This window comes from Corythoichthys intestinalis, chromosome 19 (assembly GCF_030265065.1).
Source record: "Corythoichthys intestinalis isolate RoL2023-P3 chromosome 19, ASM3026506v1, whole genome shotgun sequence".
NCBI classification, from domain to species: Eukaryota; Metazoa; Chordata; class Actinopteri; order Syngnathiformes; family Syngnathidae; genus Corythoichthys; species Corythoichthys intestinalis.
This window is the reverse complement of record NC_080413.1, coordinates 46,868-54,360: the sequence shown is the minus strand read 5'-3', so window position 1 is coordinate 54,360 and position 7,493 is coordinate 46,868.

Below are 7,493 nucleotides of genomic sequence, written 5' to 3'. Positions count from 1 at the left end.
TTTGCATTTGTGTGTGTTTCTTTGCTTTGCACTCGGAAAAAAAATCCATTCGTTGTATTTATCATTAAAGTCATTCCTTTTTTTGTACCCAAATCTAGTGTTAAGTTTGTCTATGCTTTGAACGACGTCATTTTTTTCGGGTCGCTACATTTTATTAATTTTTTATTTTATCGGAAAAAAACATTGCACGTACATATAACCGTACATTAGAGACACTAGAAGAGCAGTAGAACATAAACAATTAAAAAAAAAAAAAAAAAAAGTCAAAATAAATTACAGCGTTGCCAGATGGTAAAGACGATCATGCCGTAAAACCCGCCCAATTCAATAAATAAAAACAAAAAAAACAGCTCAAATAACAACCTCTCATTCAAAATAAGTTTATTCTCATAACTAGAAACAACCACATAACACACACGGAGTAGAATCACTGCTGTTTTGCAAACTAGAATCATGTAGTTCTTCTCAAGGAAACTTAAAACTATTGTATTTGTTTCAGTAAACACAATAGGGTAATTCATAATGAACTGTATATTAATTCATAATAAAACGTCAAAAATACTTGTTTGTCAATGGCGTACCACACGCAACACGTCACTTTTCCTCATTAATATTCATGACGTTAGCAATTGTGGCTAGGCTGGTCAAGCTCGCGTTTGTCCCTAATGCTAAACGCATGTAAATAGTGTACAAGCGAGATTTTTACTGAGCTAAACCTACCAATTCTGTCCGAAAATGATGTCCCTTGCCTTATGCCACTGACAATGTCATTCTCCTGTTCCATCAAGCTATTCTTTACTACCGCATGCCCTGTCTTTCTTATATATTATATCCCCTGGTTGTCTCACGTCTCTGACCATTCTTGGGGGTAATTCTTATGCTATTTTTGTGTAGCGATCGCAAATGCTCCTTGGTGACAGCCATAGAACAATTAAAATTTTTTCTTTAATAACAAATCTTAATTAGTTACCTTTCCCCTTACTAAAGTTGTTTCTTTACAACAGAAAAATTAACAGCAGTGGCAGTCAGATACAATTTACGTGTTTTTTTCCAGGTCATTCATTGTCAGACAGAAGCAGCATGGCAAAACGCCAAGCTTCATCCTCTGTAGGACCATGGCCCCCAACAAAATGTTTACTGCATATGAAATGTGAATGGCTTCACCTTGCTTGTGTTAAACTGGTCTTTTCGAGGTTGATCCATTCTTCACATTTTTTCCTTTGAGTTTTTGGCTTCGGGAAACGTATGAAGAAAACATCCTTCATACGTCGTAATGTTTAGAGTCGTTTCTACAAGTTCCATAGCAGCAGTGTTTACTCGGCATGTTCTTTTTTGAAAGATTACCGGCAGAAAACAAGCAGTACTAACATGGGTTGTATGCGAGGGCGCTTCTATGTTGACCCACATCTGATTTACGATGGTGACGTCTGTCACGTCATGGAGTTGTGTCACGTCATTTCCTGTTTTATTTTGAAGGCTTCACCCTCCTTGTGTCTGTACACTTGCCCTTCCTCTTGTCACCTAATTACCTATTGTTTCCACCTGTTCCCCATTACCTTGTGTGTATTTAATGCCCTAGTTCCCCTTGTCTTGTGCAGAAGTGTCTTTCGTCCAAGGTCAGTCACGTCAGCCTCTCGTCATAGCCTACCGTCATAGTCTAGTGCAGTTCTACTGAATGTTATCCTCCATTGGAGCGCTTTGTGTTTGAATTTTTTCATATTCGCTATCTTGGCCTTTTCCTCCATTAGGAGCGTTTTGTGTTTTTGCCCTTTCCTCCCGTATGGAGTGCTTTTTTGTTTGAACCCTGATCGTGATTGCTTTGACTTATTCCTCCATTGGAGAGTTTTTTGTTTGTGCATTTTTTCCCGCATGTCAGCGGAAGAACCTGTTTTCAAAATAAAAGTTTTGCCTGAACCTCCGCAGCTGAGTCCGCCTCGTCATCCAGGTCTGACAACGTCACGCAGCCTTGCGGTCTAAGGGGCAGTTTACATGGCGACTCTGCGACACAAAGACGCAATGACTGAGTAGCGGACTCGCCTCGCGTACATATGGTGTCGGCGAAGACGAAAAATTCTGAATCCTGCCTCCAAAGTGGAAGAATCTGATTGCGGGGGGTTGAGGGGGGCTTCCTCGGCATGCATATCAAAGGCTCCTGCGGCGCGAGACCGCGCGGTTAACGTCAGCACTCGAACACGTCACATTGGGCGTGCGCAGCGGTGTTACTAAACAATAAAAACAGCAAATATGGCGTGAATTTCGTCTTTAATATACTGCTTTAATAATATTTTTAAATGAAATATGTTGAACGTTTCAGTTTTTGTGCCTTTTTGAACAAAAGAAAAATGATATTGCTTTGAGTGGGCGAGCATATTTTTTTCCGGGCTGAAGGAGCTTGGTGGGGTCAAAGTGCATCATTCGACACTGTTCAAATGGAGACGCAAATGCAAATGGAAATGTGAAATTTTTCGTATTCTCGGAGAGTCGCCATGTAAACGGCCCCTATAATTAGCATTTCTTGCGGTATGCTTTGGAAATCGCTGCGGACTTTGGCAATGTTTTCCGGAGCCGATTCCGAAGTGCATTCTGGGTAGTGTATCTCTATTGTGAGAAGTGAATCCTCCTGTCACGATAACATACACACACAAAAACACGGTGCATCACACGCATCTTAACCTAATGTCATTTATGGAATTTTGTTGAACTTGACCGTGCCTAGATGTTGTTGCAACAGCCGGACAAAAGGAGGATGAAAACGGGCCGACGCGGCGGGGCGGGGTGGCTGAGGGCCCCGGGGCCTGTTTATTTTCTGTTGAGGCCATCTTTCATTTCACGCCAAAGAAGAAGCGAGTCGTGCTGTGTGTGAACGCACGAAAAAGTACTTGCATACTCTGCCTTTCAACGCTCACGAGTGACATTAAATCAATAAATGCCTCGTTACGTAGGTTATTATTTCAGGATTTTTTTTTTTTTTTTAAATTAGGCCTCTCTAATATTTTCAAGTGGGGGAACTTGCACAATTAGTGGTTGACGAAATACTTATTTACCCCACTGTATATATGGCGGAAAACACTCAGGTGACTCGAAGTTCCTCTCTGAGACCCTCAGTTTGGCCAAAATTGTCTGATAAGCACGTGTGATACATCATTGGAAAGCTTAAAATCTCAATTTTCTGGCCGAAGAAAAATTTTGAACAGGAGAGCATTAAAAAAAAACAAAAAAAACAGCAAAACCCAAACTGGAGGTCAGAGCAAGAGAGAGCATAATTAAAGACGCCACGATTTTAACGAGATGTTATTGCGTACACAACTTGCTTCGATCCAAAAAGTCTGTGTAGCATGTCTCACTGAGTGTCAAGACACAGTTCTGAATGGCCACGGCCGGACTTTTCGGGGATTTTATGGGTGAAACACGGTTATCTAACAAGGGTCGCGATGCAGAAATCCCAGACAACAAGGAGAGTTCGAGATGTTCTTTTTCATATATTTACCCTTTTAAACATTTTTTTTTTTTGTTGGATCGATTATTTATCATCTAACATATCAGGGAAAATGCGAGAGTGACAAATAAATAAAATGAAGCGACAGTTATGAGGTAGATAGCCGTGACTTATTTACAGACACCATTTTTTTCATTGTGACGTCATTTGTTTAAAAGTTTAAAATATGCGAGTGAATAATCACACCACCAACACTCATGTGACTTTGGGCCGAGTAATCAGATTACAATTGAAGTTTTGCCGCCGCTAATGGTCCTCGTAGATACGGATCTACGGCAGGAATGTGGCTTAGTCCAATGTTGTTGGAAAAGATCAGCGCGGCGGGTCGGCGGCGTGCGAAAGGCCAGAAAAATCAACGGGGAGCTTTTCGGGTCAGAGGTCGTCAAAGAGGTTAACTCTTTGGCTGCCGTTGGCAATGAGTATTGTTTCAAAATCTTTCATTGAGCTTAAACCAAGAAAGAAAAAAAAAAACACTTCCTTGTTAACAAATGGAAAAAAATCACAAAGTCAAAAATAAATACAAATATCAAAAAATAGAAGAATTATGTACACATACAAAAAAAAAATATGCAAAAAATTTCCATCAGTGGTCATGAGTTTGTTGTCCTCAGGTTAAGCGATTTCGACTTTGCGACGCCATCTCGTCTGCCATTTTGTTTTCAGTCTTTTTCTTTTTGTCGCATAAACAGTACGCATTTTAACAATAAAACACTCGACACAAAACAATTGGTGTTCAAACGTCAGTCTGGTCTGATCAATATGTCAATTGAGTAGATTAAATTAGCCTAACAAAAGTCCGCTAGCTTTACAATTCTCATAGAAAATTGCTGACATGTAACTCTACAAACTGTTGCTCTAAACTTAATGACAAATGCATACACAAACATATATTAGCAGAAACAACTTATAGCCCTATGTGGGCCAAACCAGAGCGCAGCTATCCTTTGTCCACGTCAGACATCTGAGTGCTCCAGTATGGAAGCATTATTGAACGACAGTCCAGCCATACCCAATGCTATCACTATCACTAGAGGGCAGTGTATCCTCCACCATTAAACAAAATACAACACTTTTGGACATTTTGGAGAGTTATTTTGAATTTTTAAAGGGTTAATTCCGACTTTTGCGGAAATTCCGGTTACGTCGCCAGCGTAGGAACGGTACTCATTTGTAACCCGGGGACCACCTGTATTGAAAATGTACAGCAGGTGACCTGAAATTAAAGGGGAAGTTCAGATTTTTTGACATGAGGCTTAATCTTTGAGTTAAGGGAGGTTTGATTAGTCGGTGGAGTTGATGTCAACAAATTCCGTGCAGTTTGTTAGTTATTTGTTAGTTTCACGGCTCCGGAGTGGCTAAGCTAGCACGAGTTAATGGTACCTGCTTAGCATGCTGAAGGGAATAGTATCTTTTCTCGTATTTACCGATCGACTGTTTGGATTACTCGAACACACTTAATATAATCAATCAGGGAATAGTACCTTGTCTTGTATTGACTGTGTGACTGTTTGTATTACTCTAACACACCCAATTTAAAATAAATACCATTTATATCATGGTTTAAGACAAAACAAGCAGAATATAGGGCGTAAAGAGATACATGATGCCTTCTTATCATGGAAGCCCAAAGCGTGCGTCATGCAGCTGACCGAGAAATATTGACGCTGACGAGGCAAGACATCTACAAGCCCACGACTGCACCACCAACTCCCGCAATCAGTTCTTCCGGACAGTCCACAACAAATGGCGGGACATCTTGTCTCGACAAGGAACATCTGATAAGGAGGAACCCGTGACCGATAAGTGAAATCTCAGCCCTCACGTGGCGCTGAGATGGAAAAATCCACAACCTTCGTTTGCCCTGACAACAGTAACTCCTGAATCCTTCTGTCCAATCCACAAACTGACAATAATCCTAAACAACGGCCAAACACACCCTTCTTGCTGCCCACAGCCCGCCCCGCGAGAGCCTTCAAAAAGGCAATGTTTAACTAATGGTTGTCATTTTTGGGAACCTTTTGTTGACTTGAGATATGGCGACCCTGAATCCTCGCCTGGGTCCCTCTGTGTTGTTTGATCGCTTTCGACGTGAAAAAATTGACAACTTGTGTTTCGAAGCCTTCCTCCGGCTTTCAAAACGGAGTCAGTACAAGGGGCTAAGACTAAGGTGAACGTACGGAGTTTAGCCTTTTGACCAGGTTGTCAGTATTTCGCCGGCCCGGGTCGTTGGAGCTGTGCCAGCGCGGGTCCGGCCGTTCGGCTGGCGTAATTCCGACAGTCTTGCTAAAGGGTCAGATTCCTTCAATGCCATTTAAAAAACAACAACATATGCACGCATGAGAATAGGCGAGCTAACAGTCAAATAAATGCAAATCATTGTTCGAAATACCCATGCGGCCAAAACAATGTCACACCAAACTGCCGTATTTCATTTCATTCTAAAGCAGGACTATTTTCTCAGATGCGTAATGCGACCCCAATAGACAGTGCTCACTCTGCGGTGAAAAAAAAACAATCTGATAACACTCAAATGTTGCTGTTCATACTTCAATTATTGACATGAAATGGTAAGTTCTAAGAACGTTATCCTGAAAACATAGCCAACACTATTGATTGCATGGATCATCGTAGTAATATCGTTTTTTTTATTGGCATGCTAAGCGGGCACCATTGACTCACGCAAGCTTAGCCACTCCAGAGCCCTGAAACTAACAAATAACTGACTAACTGCACGGAATTTGTTGACATCAATTCCACAGACTAATTAAACCCCCGCTAACTCGAAGATTAAGCCTCATGTCAAAAATTCTGAACTTCCCCTTTAACAGGTAACGATGTGGAAATACCCCTAAATCAATAGGAAGTGACAAATGAACAGGAAATGACCTAAAAGCAACAGGATGATGATCCAGAATATACAGGAAGATATCCCCCATGTTCAGGAAGTACCCAAGGCAGTCACCCCATTTAAAATCATTGCCTGCCGTTGGCAATCTGTTCGGACGTTCTTTTGTCCCCTGTAGTCCAAATGGATTGGACATTGAAGGAATCTGAACTTTTAGCCAGATTGCCAGAATCACGCCAGCCGAATTGCCGGACCCGCGCTGTCGCAGATCCAACAATCCGGGTCGGCGAGTCCCGTCAACCCGGCCAAAAGGCCAAATCCCGCGCGTTCACCTAAGTCTTAACCCCTTGTACTGACTCCATTTTCAAAGCTGGAAAAAGGCATCGAAACACAAATTGACAATTTATTCTGAGTCTACAGCAATCATACAGTACAGAGGGACCCAGACGAGGATCCAAGATCACCATATCTCAAGTCAACAAAAGATTCCCGAGAAAAAACTGACAATGCTTAGTTAAACATTCAGTCGTTTCAAGGCTCTTGCGGGGCGGGCCGTGGGCAGGAAGAAGGGTGGTGTTTAGGATTATTGTCTGTCTGTGGATTGGACAGGAGGATTCGGGAGTTACTGTTGTCAGGGCAACGAGGGTTGTGGATTTTGCCACCTCAAGGTCAAAGAGGCTCTTGGAGGCTTGTCAGTCGTGTTATCAGTTGGATATATGGCATTCGCCGGTGTTCCTTGTGTCGGGACAGGACGTCCCGCCATTTGCTCTGGACTGTCCGCCAGAACTGATTGCGAGAGTTGGTAGTGCAGACGCGGGCTTGTAGATGTCAGCGTCAATCTGGCTCAGTCAGTTGCGTGACGCAAACGTTGGGCTTCCGTGATATGAAGGCATGATGTATGTCTTATGCCCTATATTCTGCTTGTTTTCCTCAAACTATGGTATAAGTGCTATTTATTTTATATTGGGTGCGTTAGAGTAATATAGACAGTCAAACAGAAAATACGAGAAACAATACTATTCCCTGACTGATTATATTCAGTGTGTTAGAATAATGCAAACAGTTACTACGAGAAAAGATACTGTCTCCTTCAACATCTCCTGCTGTGAATTGCAGCCATTGAGAACCCTATAGAATGTTTTTCGCGGCAGC